This window comes from Mus musculus, chromosome 12 (genome assembly GCF_000001635.26).
Source record: "Mus musculus strain C57BL/6J chromosome 12, GRCm38.p6 C57BL/6J".
Taxonomy (NCBI): Eukaryota; Metazoa; Chordata; class Mammalia; order Rodentia; family Muridae; genus Mus; species Mus musculus.
This window is the reverse complement of record NC_000078.6, coordinates 7,854,006-7,862,152: the sequence shown is the minus strand read 5'-3', so window position 1 is coordinate 7,862,152 and position 8,147 is coordinate 7,854,006. Positions and strand designations below refer to the sequence as shown.

At 41.8% G+C, this 8,147-nt stretch overlaps 1 pseudogene; it reads right to left on the bottom strand.

The window, feature by feature from the left end:
• Positions 508–2,465, bottom strand: Nfyc-ps (nuclear transcription factor-Y gamma, pseudogene; annotated as a pseudogene).

Below are 8,147 nucleotides of genomic sequence, written 5' to 3'. Positions count from 1 at the left end.
TATAGAGTGAGAGGTTGGTTTGTCATTGATGTATCCTAAATATAGACATATTATTTTTTTTATTCCATTTATTAAAGAAGCCATCCTTTCTCCAAAGTATGTTTTTGGCACTTTTGTTAAGAATCATGTGGCTGTAGCCGTATGAGTTTATTTCTGGAGCGTTTATTCTTCTAGTCTATTGATATAAGTATCTGTTTATAGTAGGATCATGCTGTTTTTTGTCTCTATGGCTCTGTAGTACAATTTGAGGCCAGTTATTGCCAGTGTTGTTCTTTAATCAGAATTGCTTTGGCCATTAATTTTTAACTTTATTCTTACTTTTTGTTTTTGTTGTGTGTATGTTTTGTTTTGCTTTTGTTTTTCTTGGCGATAAAATTTCTCTGTGTAGCTTTGGCTGTCCTAGAACTCATTCTGTAGGCCACAGTGGCCTTGAACTCACAGAGATCTGCCTACCTCTACCTGATGGTTTTTCTTTTCTTTTCTTTTCTTTTCTTTTTTTTTTTTTTTTCAAGTACCGAAAACAAGATTTATTGCATTTCATGCAGTCTGGAGTCCATGCAGCAATGGAGATGAGCACAATCTTTAATGTATTTAAAAAATAAAACAGTGGCCAGAGCAGTGCACAAAGTCCTGGTTCTCAAAGTCCTGGTTCTCCTGGGTCTGGAGAGAAGGGACGGGAGGAAACCAGCTCTCTGTGGAGAATGAGTTCATGGCCCACAGGCAGGAAATGTTTCCACATCTTCTGGATTCAGAAGGTTCTGGGGAAGGGGCAGAGAAGAATGCTGGTGGAAAGGGTCTGCCCCTTTCTTTTTTTCTGAGGGCAGAACTGGCAGAGTGGAAATCCTGTACACCCTTAGGAAGGAAGAGCACAGGCCGCCCCTTAGCAGTGGTGGAGAGTGCCCAAGCCAGGAAACACACAAGAGAATTATTTCTTCAACCACACGTTTCAAGAAAAGGCCATAAATATGTTATTTAATATTCTCGTTTCATAGCATTGGACACATAGCTCAAAATATTGAAATATTGATTCCTTGGAGACAAAAATGGAAAAAAGAAAATAAAAAATATTGCATCTTTCTGTTGTAGAATCTCAGTCCCCAGGCGTGGAAAGTAGTGCACCAGTATCTTAGCCTGCAGGAGGCAATGAAGTCCCGGGTCCTCTGGTGAGGGAGGGTATGTCCCCATCGCCTGGGGCTCTATGGCAAATATTGTGTTGGGTGTCCTTGGCTTTGCCAGCTCAGGCCCTCAGTCTCCAGTCACCTGGGGGGTCTGCCCATCAGAGGGCTGATTGGCTGACTGAATAAACATGGGCTGGGCGAGGTCTTGGCCTGCAGGCATGGTGACTTGCTGGATCTGGTACAGCTGCTGTCCATCTGTGAACTGGCTGAACTGCTGCTTTCCTTGCTGGACCTCTGTCTGTGTGATCTGTTGGGCGTTGGTAGCAAGTGTCTGGATCTGTCCTTGGACAACTTGGGTGCCTGATACAGGCTGGGCTAATCGGATATATTGCAGCTGGCCAGCATTCAGCTGCACCGGGATCTGTTGGATCTCTCCTGTGTTGGTAATGATCTGCTGCATCACCTGCATGGTCTGTCCAGTGCCACTCTGGGTCTGCTGGGCCTGACCCTGAGGTTGGGCCTGTACAATCTGCACCTGCTGACCTTCTCCAACCTGCATGGTCACGGGTGTGATCTGACCCTGCTGAGGCTGTGCAATGATGATCTGTCCAGGCTGGATGGTGGTCGTAGAACTGGTGGTCTGCTGGCCTTGCTGCTGTCCCTGGACCTGGACAGCAGTGGGCTGCTGAGCCAGCGTGAAGTAGTACTGGACAGGCTTCGCAGGAGTCACAGACTGGCGTACCTCCTCCTGGCGCTTTGGAGGTTTCAGTTCATCTCTTGGAACAATATCGATGAGAAAGTCGAACTGATCAAATTTTGTAATTGCCATGGCAATATCATTCCTCTGAAGAGTACGACGCTTGTTATCCTCTGTGTGGATCCAGGCTCGAAGAGTCAGCTCAGTGATAAAAATCTGGGCTGCCTTAGCAAACAGCACAGGGGCTTCTGCACTGATCATCTTCACATCTTCATCCAGTTTCATAATCTTCTTAATAAGAGCCAGTGGGAGTTCCTGTACTCGGAAATCTTTCACTGTTAAGTTTCGGATTTCTTCCATGACTCTGGGCCAGAAGGACTGGAGGCTTTGCTGGGCATCACTGCTGCTGGTACCGCCAAACCCTCCTTCTGTGGACATTTTCACAAAGGCCTCTACTCCGTCGTCTAGCGAAGAAAGCAGCCGCCCCCGCGCTGCTGCGCCTTCGGGCAATGCAGAGGCCCGGGCGCGGCGGAGGGGAGGGGGAAGCGTGCGTCACGAAAAACCGGAGCGCGTGTGGAGCGGGGGCGCAAACAAGATGGCGGCCGCGCCGTTTGTACCGTCTCCCCTGCCCCTCCCCCCACTCCGCCCCTGATGGTTTTTCTTGAGACAAGGTTTCATTTTGTGGTGCAGTTGGCCTCAGGGTTGCTATGTAGCCGAGGCTGGCCATGAGCTGTTGATCCTCCTGCCTGCACCTACAAGTTCTGGAACTGTAGGTGAGTACCACCATGTCCAAATACTCTTGGGCGTCTGTACTCCCATATGAATTTTAGGATTTTCTTTTCTATTTCTGTGAAAGTTGTGATTGGAATTTTGGTACGGATGATATTCATCTATAGATATCTTTTGATAACATGGCCACCTCACACCTCTTTTTTTTTTTTAACCTCACACCTTTTTGTGTGTTATTACAAATGTGTATGACAAAAGTAACATTTTTTAATGAAGATTAGAAAATGTGAGATTCTGGTCTCACAACAGAAATTATCATACTGAGGAGCTGTGTAGATGCATTCCTGTGTCTGCTGTGATACTCATTATCACAAGATTTTGAAACAATGGAAATGCCTTGTGATGGTTTAAATGAGTCCTTCCCTCTTCTCATATACACGCAAACATTGGAGCACTTGGGGACAGTTGGTGGTGCTGCATGGGCAGGCCACATTTTATGAGGTTGAATCTTGCTAGAGGAAGTATGTCACTGGGTGTGGGCTTTGAGAATTTATAGCCTTGCCCTAGTTCCCATGTGCTTTCCCTGATTTATAGTTGAAGATGTGAATTCTCAACTTCCTGAACCTGATGCCATGGCATCCCATGCTATTATGGCCTCCCCCTCAGGAGCTAAAAGTCAAACTAAACTGTTCCTTTTGTAAGTCATTTTGGCCATGATGTTTTATTGCTTCAATCGAAATGTGACTACTGAGTGTCTATTGATGGATAAATGGACAAAGAAAATATCACATATACAAAGAGCATTCTCCAGGCAAAAAAAGTGAAAGAAATCATACATATACCAGGAGGACAGTATGTTAAAGTAAAATAAGCAGAATGGACAAAGAGTTAATGGTGTCTCTTGTATGTATTATCTGGAACAGCCAAACTCACAGAATAAGGGAGGAGAAATGGGGTTGTCAGGGTTTGAGGACTTTGAGGATGGCAAGATGAGAGAGGAATTGATCAAAGACCGCAAAGCTTCAGTTATACAAATAGTGCATTCAGAAAATGCAGTTTGTTTGTGAGTGTAGTCAATGGTTGCCATCTATGTGTGGTATCTGCTGAGAGTGATGATCTCAAACATTCTTACTTCATGTGATGTAACAGGCAATGTTCACAAGGTTCACAGTGTTAATTAGCTCACACCATATGCATATAAAACAGCACCACAACACATACAGTTCTATTGAATGGTTCCTTAAGTTTGAAGTGACTAGTTTATCACCTCTTGCTTGGCAGTTTATGGTTTGAAATTTTTGTCTCGCATGTGTCCTTGAGAAACCAAATATGTGTTTGAGTGGAATGCTAAGACTACAGCACACAGACATACTTCATTTTCCTCACATTGACAGGTAGTCCTTCCAGTGATCACACCAGTTTACTTAGTCTTTGTGGTGGTTTGCATATGCTTGGCCCAGGGAGTAGCACTATTAGGAGGTGTGACCTTGTTGGAGGAAGTGTGTCACTGTGGGGATGGGCTTTCAGAGAACTTTCTTCTAGCTTGCTGGAAGCCAGTCTTCTCCTGTTTGCCTTCAGAAACAAGATGTAGAACTCTTAGCTCCTCCAGTGCCATGCCGGCCTGGATGCTGCCATGCTTCCTGCCTTGGTGATAGTGGACTGAACTTCTGAACCTGTAAACCAGCCCCAATTAAATGTTGTCCTTTATAAGAGTTGCCTTGGTCATGGTGTCTGTTCACAGCAATGGAAACACTTAGACAGTCATGATGGAAATGATCTCTTTTTCTCATAGACTTATTATCCACTGACATTGCTTGATGGTGGTGGTTTTATTGAGACATCTTTTGAGGTTTTTTTTTTTTTCTCTTGCTATACAGATAAAGAGTAATGAGTATTTATAGTGATTATTTAGTCTTACTTTTTATTTGCAGTTTTTTTGTTATTGTTGTTTCATGTGTTTTTGAGTCTTGGTTGAGAAACTGAATATACTTGGACCATTTTGGCAAGTATGTAAGAAATAAGCTTTTATTTACAAAGATTGGGAAGTAAATTTTCATGCAAGTATGTCTGAATACCTAGATGAAGAATGTAGGAAAATGGACTGACTGCTCTATCCACATCCTCCAGACTGAATGCATGATGACAGGCTGACTAAGTTAGGGTTCTGTTGCTGTGAAGCCACACCACAACCATGGCAACTCTTATAATAAAAAGCATTTAATTGGGGCTGGTTTACAGTTTCAGAGGTTTAGTCATGGCAAGAAGCATGGCAGCATGCAAGCAGACCTGGTGGTGGAGAGGCAGCTGAGAGCGCTACATCAGAATCCCCACGCAGCAGGAACAAATAGAGCACAGTTCCTCCACCAAGGCCACACCTACTTCAACAAGGCCATACCTCCTAATGGGGCCACTCACTGTGGGCCTATTGGAGCTATTTCTATTCATTCAGGCTGGATGTGATTTTCCCACTCATAAGAACTTTCTTCCCTGAACACTGTAGTTACCATCCTGGACTGAAGGCAGAGGCTCTCTATCCGTTATGTTAAGGGTAATAAATTTGAAAGTTAAATGTTCATGCCACAAACATCCATTAATTGTGCACTCCCCCACCCACCCTAGCTTCCCTAAACTGAATTATGATTCATTGGTATGTCTGATTATCTTTTTATTTGTTCAGAGCAGGAACTTTGTATCCTTCAGTCTTTAATAGTGACATACATCTCAGCAGGTAAAGGAATGGGCTGCTTTGTGTGTATACCATGAGGTGTTGGCAATATTGTTTCTGCCATTCTTCACTTGGCAAGCTTGACTTATGATTAGACTTTGACTTGATCATATCTACTCAGAATAAATCATCATAGTGGTCACAGTGTAAAGTAGAATCGCTCTCATTGTATACTATTAACTAGGGACATTATAAGCAAAGTCCACACCATGGTAATGAGGGCATCCAACTAGAACAATGAAGATGGCTAATTCCACTCCTATTCATTGACCAACTGTGAGCATCCACTTGTCTGGACTATTTCTTTGTTTGACTGTTTTACATAGCTCATTTGTTAATGATACAGTTTAATGCTTGGGAAATGTCATCTTTAGATCATATTGGTTTCTATGAAAAAAAAGTGTTGTTTTGCTTTACTCTGGCTCTCAGGTCATGTCTCTGACAACCCTCATTTTTTGTAACCTCTGTCAATTCACAAGTCATGTGATCATCTCCACTGACACCATACTGTTCTCTATGAAAATGATGGACTGAACCTCTGAAACTGTAAGCCTTTAAATTTGTTGATGTGATTATAGTTTCTCTTCACAGCAGTAAAGACTCTTAGACAAAAGCATAAATTTATTTCTGCTTACTTTTAATTATAAATTGTTTTACAAATCTTCGCATTTTATTGTGAAATAATATTTGATGTGATCAGTTTTTCTACTAAAAACATTCCTTTTCCTTATTTTCATGTTTCATGTAATCTTTAAAATGCTAAGGGTAAATATTTACACTTTTAAAATAATTCCACAAATTACATATGATATAGCTATAAATTTATATACATATGCATCTCATACACATGTATTTTTGCTGGAGATAGAAAAAGTATTAGTTTTTTTTTTCTTAGTCATAGTTGTACACAGTGTTACAGTTGGAGAGGAAAATGTCTCTTACAGGCTCCTGTGTTTGTACACTTAGTTCCTGGCTACGTGGTGCAGGTTGTGTAATTGCTAGGGAGGTAGAGTCTAGCTGGAGGAAGGAGGTTTCTGTGCAGGTCAAGCAAGGCTCAGACCATGGATTTTTTTAACCCAGTTCCACTTCCTATCCTGTTTGTCCTCAGTGATCTACTCAGATACAATTAGTTCTCCTAGCACAGTTGTGAGCCACTGTGGTCATTGGGTTTGCTGGGCTCTGGTAGACTGTACCCGCAAACCATGAGGTGTTGGTGTATAGCTATAGCAATGTGGGGAGTAGCTATTATAGAAAGTGAATCCTTGTTTGGAGTATTTTGTTTACTGGATTGCGTATCATCCAGTCTGAAAAGGGCAGTTCAGTAACTAAACCTTAAATTCTTTCATGCACCATGGTGCCTGGGCTGTGTGTTCATATACAGATACAAGCCTAGAAACGCTTCGGCATAACATCAGCCCACACACACTGGGTTATTATGACTTCACTATGATGTGTATTCAGTTCATTCTGATAGGTGCTATTAAGGAGGCCCTGCACGTTTTCCCAAATGACCAACCATGTAAATTACAGAACAATGGTTTGGAGTTTGTAACTCTATTTCTTATATTTCCTTTGAAGGAAGGACCCTTATATTTTGTTATATTCTTGACCCTTTACATGGATATCTAATAGGCAAGTCACCTGAATTCACAGGTTGAATTATTTTGTTGTTGTTGTCCCCCCTCCCTCCCATTTCACTCCTGCACTTTGTCAAACTTCTCTTTCCTAATGCTTTTCAACCTCAGTATTTGGTTTTACATATACTTGGCCAGAAATTTTAGCTCCCTTAGTTGCTTTTCTTTCTCTAGTGCTTTATAGAGATTCCTATTAGCTTAACCTATAAAATGTCCCTCCTACACTTTCCTCTCTCTGCTATTACCATCAAAGACTAAATAACTACGGCTTCTCACCTAGATGATTGCAACAGACATCTAAGTGGGATCTCTGCTGCTTGTTCTGCACCCACCCCCACCCCACGCCACAATTACAAATAAAACTGTCAAAGGCAAACGATGACCCTGTCCAAACCCCTAATGACCTACCTCAGAATTTAGAGTTCTCTAAAGCTCCCCCACATTTTGTCTCTCACTCTCTCTGATTTCATCTGCTCCCAGATTTTCTGTTACTCTCTTCTCCAGCCGAATCAGAAAGATCCCACTCTCCCTACAAGCATTTGACTAAGAGCTAACCAGTGCTAAATACTGTTAAGAACAACTTGTGTGCCCCCTTCAATGTTTATTTCTTCTTCAAATAAGCTAAGCTATTAAGTAATTGGGACACTTGGATCCTTTGATTGGCAGCTTTCAAGCTTTCTTTGTGGTCACTTTGAGTGGGGAGCTCTTAAATAGATTTTGATAGTAGTCTCTTAGTGTGATCATTCCACGGAGCAATGCAGCCTTTTCTCCAAACGTCAGCTATAGAAACATGATCGTCTATATTTACTTTATCTGTGTCAACTAGAATTTAAGCCTCCTTCAAAGGGAAAATGCTTGCTTAGCTTCTTCACGGAAGTCCTTGCATTTAGGAAAATTGTTGATGTGTTGTCAAATAACGTAGTTTCTATCTGTAACTAAATGTCTTTACTCAAGTCCAACTATCTTTGTTTTATTTTCTGCATAAAATTGGACTGTATTGTCCACAGAAATTTGGATTTCTTTAATGTTTACATGGACTTATAATCTTCTGAATTTGTATAATCCTTTTACGGTAATTCTTCATGTATTTAATCTTCATAATGCACTCCCAGGAAAATGTAGTGAGAACTGCTGAGCTCCCTGAAAATGTAAAAGCCAAATGTTTGGCCACCAGATGGAGACCCAGTACTGACTTTTTGTGATTAGCCTCAAGAATAAATGCTTAAAGCAAAATGCTTTGTTTG